Source organism: Thamnophis sirtalis, unplaced genomic scaffold (assembly GCF_051295495.1).
Source record: "Thamnophis sirtalis isolate CommonGarterSnake01/CBP01778 unplaced genomic scaffold, rThaSir2_p1.2 scaffold_11, whole genome shotgun sequence".
Classification (NCBI taxonomy): domain Eukaryota; kingdom Metazoa; phylum Chordata; class Lepidosauria; order Squamata; family Natricidae; genus Thamnophis; species Thamnophis sirtalis.
Window position 1 is genome coordinate 20,286,267 of NW_028261391.1, and position 21,146 is coordinate 20,307,412.

Genomic DNA, 21,146 nt, shown 5'->3' on the forward strand with positions numbered 1-21,146 from the left:
TTCATTGAGGGCCAATATGGAGGCTGGGGAGGAATGGCCGGGGGGGGGGCATGGCCAGCTCGACATTACTCATCGAGGCTCCATTTTCAGCCACAACAGCTTCCTGCAACCCTGTATCAGTGAAAACAGAGCTTGCATGGCAGGGGTTCCAGCAGCATTACTGCCAGTCCATTCATGTACTTGCTGTGTGTGCATGTGTGCACTTGACATGCACTGCACATGCACAGTCCAATAAAAATTGTTCTGCGCATATGCAGAACTCAAAAACAAGATGGCGGGACCTACGGCGCCACCCGGAAAACCAGTTCAGAGGCGTGGCAGGCCTGAGTCGCTGACGGTTCCAGAGATCCAGGCCGCCAAACCACTATTGGCTTGGCCGACCGGTCGAACTGGTAGAAACCCACCAGTGTCGCACGGCCTCCCTGAGCTCTGTTTTTGCTGGTAGAGGCACCACAGGCTGGTCCTCCACTGCTTCCAGAGTAGCTCCATGGGCCAGATCTAAGCACCTTGTGGGCCACATATGGTCTCTGGGCCCTGATTTTGACACCACTGGGGTAAATAATAGTATTCCATATATTGAATTCCTCAGCGTCTCATCCTTTATTTGGAATATTTTAATTATTTTTAAAATAGGGGGGGGGGAGATTCAGAATCCTAAAAGTGGATTTGTTTGGGATATCTGCCTGTATAAAACAACCCTAGAGAATGTCTTATGTAACTGGAAGAAGCTCAGACTTTGATTCATTATTTTACATTTAATAATGTTTCCCAGTTTTAGCATATCACCAAAATACTTATCCAGCTCTAATCACTGATATTATTCTGAATAGCACAACCTATCAGAACCATCTCCAGAAATTCCTGGAATCTCGACAGTTCTACCTCTTTAGCTTCTTCTTGCAGATTAATTGTCCATCCACCAAAAAAGTTTGCTCAAGGGCTAAAAAAAACCTTTATTGAGATAAAATGCACTGTACTCCTCCATTTCAAATGAACAGTTGTGTCCTTACAATAATCTTGCCTCAAATCATAGCAAAAAATAAGAGCCTAGAAACAGGTTTTTTTATTTAAAGAATGCAATCCTCCTTTATATTTCTGGCTTTTTATAGGTGGAGGTGAATATCTCAATAGAAATATATTCAATCCATATAAATATCATCATGAACAAACTAGATATCCCAGTTGTTGAAACATATATAAACAGATACAAAAACATATGTACAAATAGATATTGTTCCTACTGTTGGAATTGAATCATTGAGTCATTATCATGGCTGATAATGTTAGAGCTGCAGTGGAATAATGAATAATGATTAGCTGCAGATTTTACAACTTCAAAGAAAAGTTGTGAAACGAAAATTTATTTTCATTAAGTATAAAAACAAGCAAACTTGGCATCATCCTCTCATGTCTTGAAACTAAGAACATGTACTCACTGTGTGTTTTCATAGAAAGAAAGGTGGAAGTAAGTTATCTCAGAGGCAAAGAACAGGAAGCATGATAGACAAAAAAGGAACATGAAGTTAATCATTAAGTCATTATCTACATCCTTGAAATCAGTAGGGTAACAATGTAGTAGATTCAATACAACTGGATGTGGACCAACATGAGCCCCTAGGAAAGCAAGTTCTTTTGATGCATAAAGGTAAAGGTTTCCTTTGCACATTTGTGCTAGTCGTTCCTGACTCTGGGCGTGGTGCTCATCTCCGTTTCAATGCCAAAGAGCCAGCACTATCTGAAGACGTCTCCGTAGTCATGTGGTTGGCATGACTAATGCCAAAGGTGCACAGAACGCTGTTACCTTCCCACCAAAGGTGTTTCCTATTTTTCTACTTGCATTTTTACGTGCTTTCAAACTGCTACGTTGGCAGAAACTGGGACAAGTAACAGGAACTCACTCCATTATGCAGCACTAGGGATTTGAACTGCCAAAATGCTGACCTTTCTGATTGACAAGCTCAGTGTTTTAGCTACTGAGCCTCCATGTTTGATGCATAGATAATCCTAAAATCATATTGTACATGCCAAGATAGCGTAGCTTAGCTTAGCTCCTTTCATGTGATAATTGATGGACACAATGCTCTACCCTAAAGTCATCTCCCACAACCCAAATGTAAAGGGAAAATATTAATGGTGATGTTATTCATTAATATCAGAATCTTGGTGATTCTATGGGGCAGGTCTCCCCACGTCTTCTGCTCTTCAACTACTTCTTTGAGTTTTTCTATGCTCTAGCTGGTGTCCAGCCTCTGAGTCTTTTGAAGCCTGGTTATCTTTTATTGCTAACTCTTCCAAGCATAATGGCCAAAATAAGCAAGACACAGTTTGGTGATTTTGCCTTCCTATGATATGTCTGGTGTTATGTGCTTGGTAGTTATCAGTACTTGCTTGCTAGTCCCCTTTGCTGTCCAAGGAATACGTAGGAGCCTTCTCCAGCAACCTAGCTCAAATGAATCAATTTCTCCCTGTCTTGCTTTTTTTAAGTTTCACAACCATAGGTAGCTGCATGGAACACAATAGAGAAAACAAATATGCATTTGGCTGCTAGGCTGATGTCCTTGTTTTTCCATATTCCATCATTGCTGTGTGACTCAGTGAAATGTGTGTTTTATTTCTGGGCTGCATTCACTGCTTTGAGTGATATGTAATCTGAGGAAAGTGATTTTTTCCACACATTCTCTCTTCATACCAACAATTTTTATATTGATGTTTCCATTCCTTCCAGTGGTCATGAGCCCAATCTTTTTGATGTTCAGATGGGTGATACCCTCAGTAATTCTGCAGGGATGGCATCAACACCTGGAGGCTTGTTGTGATCATCACCCATATAGTCTCTTCCTCAAGGATGGCCAGTTCTATTTCTACTTCTCTTTCTCTTCTTCTCTTTCCTCATCATCCTGAAGCTGGGACCCTTTGCTACCTGCATACAGCTTTTCTATATATTCTTGCCATCTCCTTCTTGATGCCTTGTTAGTTGGACAGTTCTTTATTTTGTTTGCTTTTAATGATGCCTTTGTGAGAAATAAATGGCATTCAGATCTTTTTGACTTGAATAAATGCATGCCTGGTGTGACACTTCATGTAGTCCACTTCAAGCTGTTTACAACACTCATCCCAGTAAAGTTCATTATCCTTCCTTGATGCCCTATGGAAAGCTGCATCCAGTCTTCTTGCTTCTTCCCATTCTCCTGTTGCTTTGACTGCTTCTCTTTGCTCAGCTACTTCGATGGTTTTATCTGAAAGCCAGCTCCCCTTTTTCCTCTGGTTTCTTGTTGGTATGTGTTGAACTGCAGTTCCAAAAATATTTGATTGAATTTCCTGTCCCAGTTTATCAGGTGTCTTCTCAGCAGTGTTCAGTAATTCAAATCTCTTTTTTACCTCAATTGTATATGTAGTAGGGATTTTGGTGACATCAAACTTCTTTGGAGGCATTGTCTTTTTATAGTGGATAGTTTGATTTTAATTGTGGCCACCAACAATTCATAATCTGAGCTGCAATCAGCATTTGGATATGTCTTAACAGCAAGGACTGAATTGATCCATTGATGACTGGATAGTATAGTCACTCTGATTAAAATGAAGACTATTCAATGAGGTCCAAGCATATAACTGGTTAATACTGGAATGATGATGTACATTGACTGTTCTTAATGTACTGATTATATCCCACCACTGATAGAATTCTTTTTCCAACAGTTTTATGTAGATGTTCCTTATGTGACATAACTTCTCTTGGATGTGGGAATGAGAAAGGCAAATTTTATCTACAGATATTAATAAAACAGCCTTTTCTTGATGCTCTTCAGAAGTGTGGACTTTAACTTCCAAATTTTTCACCCTGCTTATAAATCACTAAACTAATAACATCTCCAGAATTGTCATGATTGAACATGCATACATATATATTTTGAATTTGGAGTTTTCAGAAATATTTATTATAATGTTAATCTATGACTTTTAAAGTACCCAGAGAGATGCAATGTATAAACCCCTCTGTGTGAGACAGTTTTCTTTCAAAATATTTATTTTAAAACATTCATTTCTATGATTTTTACTGAGTATTTCTTCTCCAATGGATCCACTGACAGGCAAAATTAAGACAAGTAAAAATATTTTTACTTTTTCTACTCTCTTTTTTTTACTTACTTTTTTAATGCTGTGCACTAAGAAGCCCACAATGATTTATTATCTCAGAGAAAAGGTATTCCCCCATCAGTTCACTTGAGTTACTTTCTGTCCCAATTCTAGCCTGTTTTTCTGAGATGGAATGAAGATAACAGCAAACAAAATGTGATCATGTCATACAGTTATTTAATGGTAGGAGTGGGGAAAAAGTTGTTTCTTCCAAATCATCATATTGATTTAGACCATTCATTCAGTATATAGATATACAAGTAGACATATAGTACAAATAGGCATATTTAATAAAAATGTGCCAAAAATTATTATAGCAGAAAACAATTTCTGGGAAATTCATGTCCAAATATTCAAAGTTTCATTTTTTTACTGGGGACATTTACAAAATAAGCAATAAGACAAATTCTAATTAATGTTAACATCAACACAGCACTTTAAAAGTGAGACTATTGAAAAAGCAGTATGGCAATAAATGATCAATAACCAAAATCAACAAATCTCAGCAGCAAACTAGCAAAAGAAATGATCTGCTCTTTAACAAGAAGTTAACAAGAAGAACACCAGAAAATACATATGTTAATCTGAGGGCAAATCCATGAAGTTACTATAGCCCATCAAAAACTGACCTCCCAAAGTAGAAAATTCTACCCTTGGGATAATAGCACAGGGAACAATGATTAGGATAATAATATGAATATTGTTTTATGAAGGAGAAAGCCTCCAAATGTCTCAGTGAAAAGAAAATAGTCTACAGGAGAAACAAGCAAGTAGATATATAATCATATAACTAAACTACTCTGCTAAGGCAGCAGTTTACATAGTCTAGTATAGTGCACTTGAGTCACTATAAAGTGTCTGTTTATCTCCTTAATCCAAGGAATTCAGCTGAAGGCCTATGGCTGATTGATGCTACCATGGTATTTCTTTCTGACAAGGTTATGCTTCATTGCCTGCAACAAATAGATTAATGTCGCACTGAAATCTACCTTGAACTTTCCCAGAAGTGTTCTTCTCATAGCCAAAGATGACTTCTCTGTATTTAGAATATCTCTTGATATTTCTAAACTTACTTTCTTTAAAATGGCTAACATTGCTTCTCCTGCATTTAAATTGTTGTCACCTATCCCTCTGCCCAGATTTTCCAGTCTGAAAAACACAGTAGAAGATTTCCCTCAAGATCTTGTAAGATATATTGAATGTGGGAAATCAGAATGGCCAATGGTGGGGAAGCGATTGTACAATGAAAAATATGAAATTCTTGCACAATAATTAGCCCAATCATAATTAAATTGATTCAAGGATATCACCATCCAATCAATGAACATTTTATTGAAATTCTCTTGTTATACATATACATATACATACACATACACATAAACACACACACACATACACATACACAGACACACACAGACACAGACACAGACACAGACACAGACACAAACACACAGACACACACACACACACACAGAGACACACACAGACACACACAGACACACACAGACACACACAGACACACACACAGACACACACACACACAGACACACACAGACACACACACACACAGACACACACACACACACACACAGACACACACAGACACACACACACACACACACACACACACACACACACACATATATATGCATTATCTTTCATTAAACTGAAGAAGAAATGATAAGAAAATCAAAGGGTAATCTTTTCTTTTTTACAACAGTAATCCTGTAGCAATTTAAAAGACATCCTTACTTTTGATTGACATGGTTGCGTAATGATGAAACAAATAGCTTCACAACTATTTGTCCTTTGTTACAATGTTTTCCCCAAATTAATCCATTAAAAGGAAGATTCTCTTTCAGTATGCTTAATGCCTGTACCAACTCACCAAAGTGACAAACATACCCATGTCATTTTTTTCCCCACAATCATATTCAAGTATTTTGCTACTACTGTACTTTCTTCCAGGATGTGTGTGTGTATAATTTCCCAGCCCAACCTACAGCTCTGACATTCCCTGGTGGTTTTCATATAAATACAAATCCCATTTCATCCTTCTTATATTTTAGAGGCTGTTGAGTTTACTGGAGGACTTCAAAGTCACATATATTATCTTCAGATTGTCATGTCCCACACTTTAAAACCAACTAAGGGTAATACAGTAATAGTGCCAGAACAAAATGACTTTGTGCTATATACCTCAAGCTTGAAATTTCATTTGCCTCCATTTCTCCCTCCCAGTGCATTATAGACCGATAAGGGAATAACATATTTTGACCTTTGTGCTACAAAAGTGCTAATACTGAAAATGTTTTGGATAAGTGAGCATGTAATGTGCCTGCTTCCTAAAATTATTTTTGATCTAACATCAATCTAAATGTCATCAGGAATTGAAAAATAAAACAAAAACTTTTGTAGAGAAAAACAACTTTAAAAAAAAGATGTTTTCATTTTAATTTCCCACAGTAAATGTTTTATTTTTCTCCAATTACAATTTTTGACGGTATGTCTACACTAATCAATACTTTATTATCTTTAGCCAGTATGCTTTCAGCTGCTAGTATCATGCATAAATAAATAGAGCATTACACATAAAGTCCTACTGACCTTCACAGTGTTTTTGCAATTCCCCTTATTTAGGATAACCTGATATGATAAACAAACAAGAAAACTACTGTTAATTGAACAAGGAGATGCTCACAGGGGTATTCCAGTGTAATATCATTGTTTTTCATGTTTTAGGCTTCCCTACATATATTTAGAACAATCCACGTTTAGTTGTTCCAAAGCAGCCTACCGAACGATCTTTGCTCTAAGTATCTTGGATCTTTACATTCAGAATATGGATGACATTTTTCAAAAGTTGCTCACATGTACTATAAAATGTGATGCCTATAATTCTGAAATTTTGCATCTATAGGCAGCCCAATAGCTAGCAATACCTAGTCAACTTTTCAAGACATGGTTAAGAGAGAGAGCGAGAGCGAGAGAGAGAGGGAGGGAGGGAGGGAGAGGGAGAGGGAGAGGGGGAGAGAGAGGGAGAGGGAGGGAGGGAGAGAGAGAGAGAGAGAGAGAGAGAGAGAGAGAGAGAGAGATTTGGGAAGAAGGCAACGGTAAGAAGAAAAATCTGGGGAAAATATACAGAAGCAATACACATGATCTATCATCAATGTCTTCAAAAGGCACTGCATCACTATATTTTTAACAGCTGTACTAGTTTTTAGAAGACAGCCAGTGTGGTGTAGTTTTTAAGGCACCTTGTAGAAACCAGACATGCTTATACATGAAGCCCACTTGGGCAAGTCGCTCTCTCTCATCTCTGGGAAGAATGGAAGGGCAAACCATTTTCAAAATCTTGTCAAGAAAACTGCAAATACTTGAGTCAGACATGATTTGAAGATATATGTATATATTTTAAAGAATGTTCAGGATACACAGTTGAAAAAGGGTGAAGACTAAGTTCAAAAAGACCAAATAATGCCTTCTAAGGTAGGTAACATAAATCCCCGAAGAAGACTAGGTGGACGAGCCCATGACACAGGCATGAGTCATACTACCAAGCCCAAGTTAAGCTTAAAAAGGTATTTCCATCATTTCTCTCCATAGCAAACATCATATGAGATATTTAATGTTCCAAAATAACATTGAGTTTTTATAGATGAAGATGGATTTGAGACTAGGTTCCTTTTATCTAACCTAATATTTTCACCAATACAGCATGTCGGCCCTATTACAAATAAGCCATCTAGACTAGTATGCTATCAATGTGATGCGTTACATCCTCCTCCCGTTAAGGTAATGGCTTTATTTTAAAAAAATAAATGCTAAGAATATAAGTTGGTGTGGTGTGGTTTGATAAACTAACTTTATTTTTTGTTCTTGAAGTCAGTTGCTCCTGATCCCTTTCCATGTAAAAGGGCCTTATGGTTTTGCGTTGAACGCTTTAAAAAAATCTTTAAAAAGTTTCTATATTTTATAGAAATACATTTTATTCCAGACATATCATGACCCTTATACATTAAGTGCAATAGCTTTTTTTCACTAATCAAGAGAGCATCCAAAGAGATTTTTAATTGTTTTTTCTTCCTCTCTTTCTTTGCAAACAAACTTTGGAATATAATAAAACCATTATTTCAGCTCATTTGTCTCTGAACAAAAGAGATCAGAAAGATTCCATCATCTATTTAGGTCTTTTTTTTAATTTACAGCTCACTTGCTCACTACTTGCTCACAAGTAGTAGTTAGTTATCATAGTAATAGCCAGCCTGGAATGATAGCTGCTATTTTTGTTTAATATAATCCCATTTAGAATCAATGTAACCCTCTGATATCATTTTTGGATGTTCTTTTTTGAAATAAATGCCGTGTTTGTGCTTTGTTGTATAACCATTAGCAACTTCATCTTAGGAAAAGTTCTAAGCCTCCTGGAAGGACAATATAACCTCAAGGCATCTATTGAACTGCTTGTAAAGGTAAAAGGGGAAATAATCACTAGAGTTCTGGATGACATATAGTGCATAAATGAGTTTCAAATTTCATTATATGTAAGATTGTTTTCAAAACACCCCACACAAAATGTATAAATAATATTTGATTGAAATAATACTTGCAAATTAAAATATGTTATTATAGTACAATCTTCAGTGAGACACCAAGAGAAATATGGATGTGGGTATACTCTCATGTAAATGGAAACATAAAAGCAGTGAACATATTTATGCCTTGTTGGAGCTGGAAATTATTAATTTATAACTACTTGAGTGTATATTATGTATGTAAAGGAATTTTAATCAAATAATTGATCCATTATGTTTGGGTTGAAACATTTGAACCGCAAATACCAAAAGATGCATTAACATTCCCATTAACATCAACTAGAAAGCTTCTCTTGTGGCTGTCCTTTTTCTGAAACTAGATTGGTAGCCAATCTAGGCAGCAATGTTCCTTTTATTGCTGAATCTTGTACATTGGTAACCTATCTTCCTTCCTTCCTTCCTTCCTTCCTTCCTTCCTTCCTTCCTTCCTTCCTTCCTTCCTGTCAAGGTAATGATTTAAAAGCTAACAAGGTGCTACAATGATGTAATGCTGGGAATAAGTCAGTAAGGTTTTGGGCTGATATCACTTTAAGAGCCTGTAATAAGAAGAGACCTCTTTCGGGTGTATTTCTGTCTCTATGTGTACTTCCGTACTATAATTTCTGATTGCTGTTTGTTTGAGGTCTGACTAAAGTACGTGTATGTATATATTCTTGATATGTAAAAACCACTATTTAAATACAAACCTCTGTTTACTGTATTTTCTGGTGGGTTGTCTCACATAGTCACACTGTGCATACATTGACCCTTCCTTCCTTCCTTCCTTCCTTCCTTCCTTCCTTCCTTCCTTCCTTCCTTCCTTCCTTCCTTCCTTCCTCTCTCCTCCCCTCCCTCCCTTCCTTCCCCCTGCCTTATTCTCTGCTCTACTCTGCTCTTCATTCTATCCCTACTATTTGGCAAGTGCAACCTAAACTCTAAGCTACATCAAGCACTGTCTGATCATACAGGAGAGGGAAAACTATTTGAGATTCATAATCCTTGGATAACTATGCCCTCTATCATTTATAGTCTTGAAATATAAATTAAAAGAAAAACTTAGTCCCCCCCAAAAAAAGCTCTTGATGATTTAATTTAGCAGAATTCTGACATTACTGTTTTGCTTTGCTTTGTTTTCTGTTTGTTTTTACTCTGAAATATTACAGTTATTCTCAAATGATTAATCTCTTTATTGTTAGCCACTCAAATGCCTACACTGAAAAGTGGGGTAAAACCATTTGAAATAATGAAATAAATACAATAAAAGCAAATACAATTTCATTTGAATCAATAACTATGTACTATATTTGATCATTTGAAAATGTTAAAAGTAATGTGCAAAATGTAACCATCATTTTGTAACCAAGCTATTATATAATTTAATTGCATTTGCCAAGGGTTGTAATGGATCGGTATGAATGTTTGCTCATTTTATTTTAAATAAGTACTTAAATTAAAAGGAATATCATTAAATTAGTGCTTTTATCCTTCATACTAGTCTATTTAAGCTACAACTAGATCAAAATTGTTCTAGTTCATATTAGAATTGAAAGGTTTCTAAAGTCAATATTCCTTCCCACAATGAAGAACAACTATTAATCATTAATAGAGGAAATCTTTACAGAAATCCAGGGTTTGGTACTTGTATTTCTATTTGAAATCCTAAACAGTCCCCAGCCCTTGTAATGGCAACATTCAATTTCAGAGGGTATTTGGGGTTTGCTTAAGGCAACTTCCCATGTTTCAGTGACATGATGAAGTTAAAAGTGACCAGGAGGAAAGTTTGATCAGTATATGCAGTTTTGGACAATAAGAGAGATATCGTAGATCAATGTGAGGCTCAGATTCTCAAATGGATACAGAACATTCAGTGTTATGTAATGTGTTATAATAATAATTATTATAATGTAATAGGATAGGATAGGATAGGATAGGATAGGATAGGATAGGATAGGATAGGATAGGATAGGATAAGGTAGGAAAGGAAAAGATAGGATGGGATGGGATGGGATAGGATAAGATAGGATAGGATAGGATAGGATAGGATAGGATAGGATAGGAAAGGAAAGGAAAGGAAAGGAAAGGAAAGGAAAGGAAAGGAAAGGAAAGGAAAGGAAAGGAAAGGAAAGGAAAGGAAAGGAAAGGAAAGGAAAAGATAGGATAGAATAGGATAGGATGTATTGAGTCTGGCAAGATTCTGTCTATTTATTGTATACAAATGAAGAATTGAATTTTGGCTGGATTGTTTTATGTCATTCTTGGGCTAGGCCTATCACTCAAGAAAGTTAGAGAACCCGGAATAATTTCCACAGAGAACAGCAGGTGGCATGGTATCTGAAAGTTTGGATCAGTATATGCAGTTTTGGATGGTAAGAGAGAGATCAATGCGAGAATCATATTCCCAAATGGATAGACGGCATACAGTGTTATGGAATATGTTTACATACATTCACATTAGGATAGGATAGGATAGGATAGGATAGGATAGGATAGGATAGGATAGGATAGGATAGGATAGGATGGATGGGATGGGATGGGGTGGGCTGGGGTGGGCTGGGATAGGGTAGGGTAGGGTATACTGGCAAGATTCTGTCTATTTTTTGTATACAAATGAAGAAGTGAACTTTGGCACAATTGTTTTATGTCATTCTTGGACTAGGCCTATCATTCAGGAAAGTATGAGAATCCTGAATTATTTCCACAGAGAACAGCAGGTGGGATGGTATTTTCCTATAAATATAGCATTACCATAAAGTCATCCTCAAAGAAACATGTCCAATGTGCCTTCGTGATTCACAGATAAACATTCCCTCTTTTAAAAAGAAGTAGCAAAATAATCAAAGCATTTTAGAAAACTTAATTATGACTGTTTTACTTGATTGAGTTGTGGTGCCAGGGCAGATAAAATTATTTATTTACTTTGATCTTGGCAGTGCGTAGACTTATTCTGGAATTTTATTTAAAATTGATTTAAATTAGTAAAAAATTAAAAAAAGAAATAAAGTTCATTCCAATGTTAGCTTTCTAATCTTATTGGCCTGTGTCTTCCTATATACATCAAAAATTCATCTCTCCCTCTCCCTCTCCCTCTCCCTCTCCCTCTCCCTCTCCCCCCCCCCTCTCTCTCTCTCTCTCTCTCTCTTTCCCTGTTTGTGTGCATGTGCATGTCCATGCACATATGCATTTATGTATGAGCTGGAATCATTCAGCAACAAAATTAAGAAGATGACTAGGTGACATTTTAAGATATTTCTAAATTATTCTATGACACACCGGATGTTAAAAAGAACATTTAGTTGATGATTCTTCACATCCTATATTTAAAGTGCCCCCAAGTATTCATTTTATGTTCTGTTCCTATATTTCTTATGCATCTAGTTATGTCAGAAACATTTATCATGACTTTTAGAAATACAATTCTGAGTGCTAATTTTCAGTCTGATGTAATTTTCATAGCCTTTGTCTGGCTGTTCCTCTTGACTTTGTAAAATCTCATTTCATATGACCTGTGTCATGAGTTGTTATATAAAATAATAGCCTAATATCTATGTGGTATATATTTTTTCATCTTTTACTGTCATCATAATAGCATTTCATGCTATCTCTACTGGCAGTGGACTTCAAGAAAAGATATAGATGAGTGAATTATTTTTGCAAATCAAGAGTGTCGGGGTGGAGTTTTGTGGCAATATTTTTTTTCTACTTTCTACCCCAGGGTCTCTAACACTGCACTCTTCTTAAAATTAAAAATACAAGTTCCTATAAAACATTATTGATCACAGAAAGTGAAATAAAAAGTGGGCATAATGAAGTGGGCATATTGTATTAATATCTGAAAAGAGTATCTAGTAGGAAATTGAGTTCTAATAATATTAAATATCTCCTTGTTGTTTAGTTGTTTAAGCAAGCTTGTCCTGAATCGTGAAAGTTTTTGTTTTGTATTGTCACTCCTCTTAGCCACAAAAATACATTTTTTTTTCATAATGGAAGATTGTAATCTTGATGTTTATCTTCCTTGACCTTATTATTGTTTCAAAAGGGTATGTCAGTGTTTTATCACATGGGAACATCTGTTATACCATATGTAGAACAATGATAATGGCTTTTGTGAGGGTTAGTTCAGAGAAAGTCTCATTTTTCACCTGTACACATGGAGGGAAAGAGGAAAAGGAAATGGAAGAGAAACAGTTAATCTGATGAATTAACTACATTTTGTCCTAGAATTTTACAGCACCTATCTCATTAACTCTTCATAAAGGTCTATACAGTCAAGCAAAATTTTAGTACAATATTTTACTTCACACCTTTCAAATTACAATCAATCAACCACTCAACTTATTTACCTACCTACCTACCTGTATATGTATGTGCATGGATGCCTTCAAATCAATTTTTGACTCCTGGTGACATCTTGAGCAAGTCCTTGGATTTTTCCTGGCAAGTTTTTTTATTTTCCGTGCTTCTTTCCTAGGGCTGACAGAAGGAACTGGTCCAAGGTTACCCTTGTGGATTTGTGCCTAAAGGGGAACTGGAACTCACATTCTCTCAGTGTTTATCCTGATGCCTTAACCGCTACACCAAACTAGCTGTCTAAGAAATACTATCCTCAGTGAATTAAAAAAAACCAGCTGCCAAATATAAGATCCCCTACCACTGTGTAAGGGAAACGGTGGCTCAGTGGCTAAGATACTGAACTTGTTGATCAGAAAGGTCGACAGTTTGGTGGTTCGAATCCCTAGCATTTTGTAATGGAGTGAGCTCCTGTTACTTGTCCCAGCTTCTGCAAAGCTAGCAGTTCGAAAGCATGTAAAAATGCAAGTAGAAAAAATATGAACCACCTTTGGTGGGGAGGTAACAGCGTTCTGTGCGCCTTTGGTGTTTAGTCATGCTGGCCACATGACCACAGAGATGTCTTCAGACAGTGCTGCTCTTCAGCTTTGAAACAGAGATGAGAACCGCCCCCTAGAGTCGGGAATGACTAGCATATATGTGTGAGGGGAACCTTTATCTTTTACAACTGTGTAGCCCATGATTGGAAGCATGAACAAAGGAGAGAACTATACCTGGTTGCAATTCCAATAAGGAAAAAGACTGATTGACAGACTCTGCTGCTTAGAGATGGAAAAATGGAACTCTGCCTTAGGTTTTCCAGCATATGCCTGCAATTGCATTTCAAGTCAGTATAACCTTATTGCAGAAATGGCTTACTTTAAATTGAATGGAATAAACTAATTTCAGAAAATTCTTGCTCTCAGTAGAGAAGCTCATATTCAATGAATGGGCAGCAGTGTGTCAAGGGCTGTGCAGTTGTAACCCTTTGTTTGTACAATGCATCAAGGTTTCAGTTAAGAAAAACATGACAGTAACTATTTCCTATTATTTCAACAATCTTTAACTATATAATCCAACCATATAATTTGGAAATGGGTGGGCATACATCATAGCTTTGCTCATATAAATTTATAGGCTGCCCATCTTACCTCAAGATAACTCTGGGTGGCTCACAGTTATAAACAAATGAAACTCTATACACTAAATGTCAGGTTTCCGAAAGATGTCCTAATTAACTTATGAGCCTCAAGCCAAGTTTCAAAAGAAACCCAGTCATTTATTAGGAACAACATCTTGGCAATATCCACATGGAGTCATATCTAACCACAGTTTAATTATGGCTGAACTTTACCCCTATTTCTCCCCTTCCCTAAGTATGTGTCATAAATCACATTCACCAAGAGGTTCTGCAGCAGGTTGTAAAATTTCGTGCCTAACAAGCCTGCTATAGTAATCTGAGATCCAATTCTAGCCAAAGGTATGCCTGGAATTCTCTCCCCCCTTTCCTCCAATATCAACTTGATAACAGACATGGAAATGCTTTACAAGTTGACACTAAAAACATGAATAAGTTACTACAAAATCCAAACACTTTGACCCAATTCAAAGATGAGAAGGGCAAGAGCAGGATGAGGGGTTGGTGGGATCCATTGTTAATTTATCAAATCCAATGTGATGCTCCCCAACATAGTTTGAAACAATCCAGAATGACTTCATTTGGGTTTCTCCTACTATATTGTATAGAAATTATTAGGGTTTTTGGTACATTGAGATACTTTGTTAAAAACTTGAAAATATCAAGAATTGCAATGAACTAAGACAGCCATTGCAAAGCAGTACTTTACCAAGATGTAAAATATCAAATGTCTCTGAAAACCGTTACGAGTGCAGCCTCTTTTCTTTACATAGGATTAAAAATCTTTTTTTACTGGCAGCAGGAGAGATGAATTTCAGACATGTATTTTAAAGCATCTGCTAATCCTTTGACCTAATAGGGAAAAGCCTTACTTCAAAATTCAACCAAACAATTTGCCAGCTTTGTGTTTTAGAATTTCTCTGATAGATACATTATTTATTGTATTTTGTCCAAGTGTCAATACATGGTTTTAAGTTCTCTGTTTATACATGTGCAAATATTTAGTTAACAGTTCTAATCCAACATAAATGTTCAGGTTGAAACAGGATTTCCCTGGTGAAACAGATGTTATAGCTCAGTAAACTCAGTAACTAATGATTAGAGAATAGGATCTAAATAAAAACAAACAAATGTGAATGGCAAAATGCTAATTACAGAATTTACCATTGATAATAATGTCTTAAACAAAAATGAATGATTTTCTAAAGATGGGACCAAAGGTGGGTTGCTTCTGGTTTGGCCAAACTGGTAGTGGCAGCAGCGGGAGGCTCCACCCACCCACCCGGATGCTTCTGAGCATGTGCAGAAGCTTCTGTGCATGCACAGAAGCATTGTGTGCACAAGCACACACGAGCATGAGCATGGATGAACCAGTAGTAAACTGGTTAGCAACCCACCTCTGGATGGCACCAATCATCTCTTTGTTGTTTGTTTTAAACTTCTAGTGGCTATAGAAAACATATAATATAGTATTTTGCTAAAGCTAAAATTCATCTACCAAACAATGAAAATTGAACAGGGCTATCCATTAGAAGCTGGGACTTGAGACAGGGTGTTCTTGATTAAGGAACATATTACTTATGTACAAGTAGCCACAGTTAGAACTCAGTCTAGTGTAAAGACTCAATGTGTCAACACAAAGTAAAGGTCAATCAGTCTGTTTCTGGCTTTTATGAGTTTTGTAATTTCATAAGATTCTCTTGGTTTGTTTTATTAAATCTCGTTTTGTGAATCCCTTTAATAAAAAAAAATCTACAACAGAAAGAAAAAAGGAGAAAGAGAAGAAAGGAGGAAGATCAGTGAATGATCAAAAATTGCTAAAAAAAAAAAAATGGGCAGTTTGGCACCAAATATTGAAAGTAAGATCAAAAGCTAGTAAAGTCATAGATAACTTTTTGTGGGAAGGTTTCTCCTACTCTTTGTCAAATCATTATCATCACTTCTAACTATGAGCAGAATCAATAAGAGGAATTTCTTCAAGTGGCATAGAGTTAAAGTAAATGTAATTAACTAAAAAAGAGTGAAGAGTTCCAGGGCACTAAAGAAGCCCTTTCCAAGCACATGAACAACAAATATAATTATAAATGTGATAAATAAATTTTATATAATTGTAAAAGCACCTCCAAGCCTCCTGACCTCACCAATACAGCTGACTTCAGTGCTGTGGCCTCATAGTAGCCATTGAATAATTGACTGGCACATCAGTTGTCCCTTTGTGGCCTGCAGTTAAAATAATTCTGATTTGCAAGTTGTATACGCCTGGTATAAGCTGTTGACTGACTTTTTTATTATTAAGTTGTGAGCAACAATATTCATAACAACCCTGGCATAAAGTTAACATGATGTTTTAACTAATTATCCACCCAGTATTATCGGGTGATGTCTGTCCTTTGTGCTCAAAAAGACCCATGACATCTAACAGGTTGTGGGCAGTCCATGATGTTTCCACGGGTGGCTGGTAAGGCAAATACGGGCACAGAATGTTCTGCTACACATCGGGCAGACATGTGTGGATACCATTGTTGCAGCATTTGCAGTTCTGGCTTTGCAGCGTGCTCACTTCTCTTGTGCTATGGCTGTTCTTCTGTCCTCAGAGGTCTGCCAGCCTTGGTGGATCAGTGTGTGCCATATCAATCGATCTTGTGCCAGGGTTTCCCAGGAGGTGGTGTCAATATCCAGGGACTTGAAGGAGGCTTTCAACATGTCTTGAATGTCTCACATTTTCGGTGTGCGGCGAACCGGTGGTAAAATTATGTGAACCCCTTCTCTGGAGATAGTAGAACTATCCAATATGGTGGGGAAGAGGGTTATTTGTGAACTCTGACCATCAAACAAATGGAAATGGGCAATCAGAGGAAGGAATAGTGAGATTCCAAGGAGTAAAGGAAAGAGAAAACGGAGACAGAAGAAGTATGAAGGTTGATGTTGCCAAGTCTGGAAGAAAGAAATAAAAGCAGACATTATCAAAATAGAGCGGTGTCCTCCATATCCAAGGCTGAAAAAATGAGTGACAAACCATATAAGTGTGAAAGAATGAGACATAAATTTAAACCCTGGAGCTCTTATATACAGTTGGCTGGATTGCTATATTCTGTAGTAGTTGATCTTGTATTGGCAATAAAAGCAACATACCTATCTGAGCCCGATGCTCTTAGCACCTAAATGTTGATTGAGTTTCAAAAACAGAAAATTCATTGTTGTGCCCTGAATGAAATTCTGACATGAGGGTCAAACAAGATAGATTACTCTTCAGTATTGGAAAGACAGTGCAACCTCAGGTTTACAATCAATATGTGCTCACTTTCTATTTATGAACTTGCTCTTTTTCAATGCAAAGGAAAGACTGATCAATGTTATTATGCCTTTGAAGCTGGATTAAATGACATTTATAGGTAACATAATATCCTTTATTTCTTTCCTTTAAGTGTTCATTGGTTTTCTTTCTTTTTCTATCTTTCTTTTAAACAGAGAGATATTAACACCACCAAATAAATTTATTAGTCCATATTTTCATACGTTCCCATAGCAATCTAGATGATACGGATTCATATTTGCTGACATATTACCTCTTTCATTTATAATTAAATCTGAACTTTCACTTTCATATTTATATTCATCAATTCCACTCCAGAAGATCAGACTGTCTTAATTCAGATCACTTACATCTTTCCTTCTTTTTAGTTTCAACAATATACAACACGGTCTGTTTTTATTTTACTTCATTAATTTATGTTATTCACGTTTAATCTTCTTAAATCCCCAAATGCAATCTTCCATATGCCACGAAGATTAACAGATGAGCCTCTAGATGAACTTCTATCAACCTAATGGATTTGGTGAAGTTCACAATAAAACAAGATAAAACTGGGCACAATATATACACAAAAGCAAACATAACAGGCATCAACAGTACACTAAGGATACTCATCCATCTCCAACTAAGGCATGGGAGAACAACCAGATTTTCAAAGATTTATGGAATGCTACCAGCTGTCACGGTTCCAAATAGTATCCAAAATTAAATCAGAGTCCAAGGCAAAGCATTTCTCAAAGTTCCAAATTATTAAGACAGCCATGTTGGCACATCTGGGAAAACTGAATCTGAAAGCTTCCGGTTTTCCCCACCCAGTTGAAAGTTTGAGATCTTGCCTTCACACCCACAAGTCCATCACATGGTCCAATCTTCCCCTACCATGCTGACAGTTCCACCCATCCAGTTCTGGTCAGGTGCAGGGTGCAAAGAGAAAGGATGACCTTGGCTTTCTAGAAAGAATTTTGTTATGGCTCCATAGCATCTAACTCAGTACAATCCCCCCTCTCATTTTCCCAAAATAGAAAATGTATAGTAGAATAATAGAAAGTGTGGCAGGCCAAAAATCCAAAAGAAAAGATGGCTGAAGGCCTGACACCAGGTGGGAAACACATTGGTTTTAGCAGAGGTCTCATCCTGAAAAGAAAGCACAGTTGCTGACAGAAGATATATTTAATTAAAGAGATTGGGAGTACACTAATTCTCTCTTCATACATTGGTTCAGTAGAGTTTATTGATTATAATTATCACCTTGAATTGCATACCAAAACAGACTAAAGACTAATGAAGTATTCAGGGCAAAGGTATCACATAGGCATACCAAAGCCAACACATCATATCCTGGGCTGTTACATTCTGGAGTAATTGATGCTTCTGAGTGAATCTGAAGACAATCCCATGTAGAGCATATTGCAATAGTCAAGCCTTGAAGTGGCTACAGCTTGAGTGATGTTGTGGTCAAAACCTAGCTCGCTTAGACAACCAAATCACTGTGAAGATAAACATAATTTTATTTGCGGGCATATAAGTGATAATAAGTATAGAATTATTCTAGAAGGGTTTGTCAGCCAGTTACAAATCCAACTGGTAGTGATACTGTCTATCCCACATTTTCTAGTTTACCAAGAAGTAGGTCGGGGTCTACTTTGACAAAAGCCTACCTGAAGTCTAAGTATAGTATGTCCACAGCATTTCTAGTCTACTAATTTAGTCACTTTTTCATCATTCTAAGTGGACACCAGATGGCCATTATAAGATGCAATCAGGGCAGATGAATACCCTTATTAACACAAGACAATCCTAAATATAGATTCTTACCTGTGTTTATTTACCGTAGGTGCATGCCATGTCTTCTTTGAATGTCTCTTCAGGCATCTTTTCTAGTTCATCATCTCCTGGAGCTCCTCCATAAACTAAGGTGCACCCAGATCACTCTACTAACAAAGGTAACATAGAGTTCAAATCCCCAGCTATTCACTATTCTAAAGAGTGACTAGGGCCTTGGCCAACACACTTGTGAGATCACCAGGAAAAATATAATTACTGGATTCCCACTGAGTCCATTGGTCACCTGGAGTGGGACTCTTCACTAGGCACTCTCTGTTTCCCAATGGAGAGAGGGTGTCACCTCCTGTAAGTAAAATAGCAACCAAAGTGTGATTTCTCCATGATAATAAATTATTACTGTCCTTCATTACTGTATCACATATCAACAGATCTGGTGTATGTCTGCATGTATGTGTTGACCTACCAATGACTAATACAGATCTATAGCAGCCAAGGAGGCCACAAACCCGTGAACATCCTAGACCAGAGATGGTATTCAGCCAGTTCTGACAGGTTCTGGAGAACCGGTAGCAGAAATTTTGATTAATTCAGAGAACCAGCAAATAAGCTGGCCCATCCGCACTGCCTTCCAGACGATCTTCTTTTCAACAGGAGAACGGAGCTGGAAAGCAGGTTAGTGGTGTGGGGAGGAAATGAGGATTTTGCAGTAACCTTTCCCCAGGAGTGGGGAGGGAATAGGAATTTTGCAGTATTCTTCCCCTGCCAAGCTGACAAAGCCACACTCACAAAGCCACACCCAAAAACCAATTTCATGGCCACAAAGCCACACCCACAGAACCGGTAGTAAAAAAATTGAATCCCACCACTGTCCTTGATTCAATGCCATTAGGTGTCAGGTAAAGTTCCCAACAATAATATCTTTGGTTATCACCGATTCAATGATGGAATCCAGCAATTCAGGTGTCACTGGGCAACAGGGAGATAGCAGCAATAGCAGTAGACTTATATACCGCTTCATAGGCCTTTCAGGCCTCTCTAAGCGGTTTACAGAGAGTCAGCATATTGCCCCCAACAATCTGGGTCCTCATTTTACCCACCTCGGAAGGATGGAAGGCTGAGTCAACCCTGAGCCGGTGAGATTTGAACCGCTGACCTGCTGATCTAGCAGTAGCCTGCAGTGCTGCATTTAACCACTGCGCCACCTTGGCTCATATTAATGACTCCCCCAGTTACAAACCAGAATAACTCCAATCTGGTTGTCTGCAGAGAAGATCCTCAGAAAGCCTGTAACAAGACATTTCTTTGGGGTTTCATTTACTTTAGGCGCTCCCAGCTATTCAAATGAAAATTCTTAGAAGAGTCTTTAGCCTTGCTATTACATGGGAATAAGATATTTTTATGTGGCATTTTTCTGGTGTGTCTGCATTGTTCATAGCTACATAAACATGGTTACATAAAAAATGCCAACTATTTGAAGAATTGCAGGTAAATGTCCATAAAAACCCAGCCCCGACTTTTCAGATTGTTTAGGGTCTTGTTACAGGCTGAGATAGGACTTAATAGTAGATCTGGGTATACTTTCCATAGACCCTCTAGTGTTCCATCTTAGATGTGCAAGGAAGTGCACTATTAGTTCTTACTTTAGCAATATTTACAATGAAAAAATATGAGAACTCTTGCCATGTCACAGAATAGGAAGTCCTAGACTAATATGTAGTATGCTCTGTCTGATAAGCAGAGCATATTACTTATGTACTGAATTAAATTTCAAGCTCTTCCTCATCCATCATTCATCAGCCATGCATTCATGATAACCCAGGCTCGCAAAGAATTCATGACACAAATTGTTGATAACTGGTATCATCAGCAGAATAGT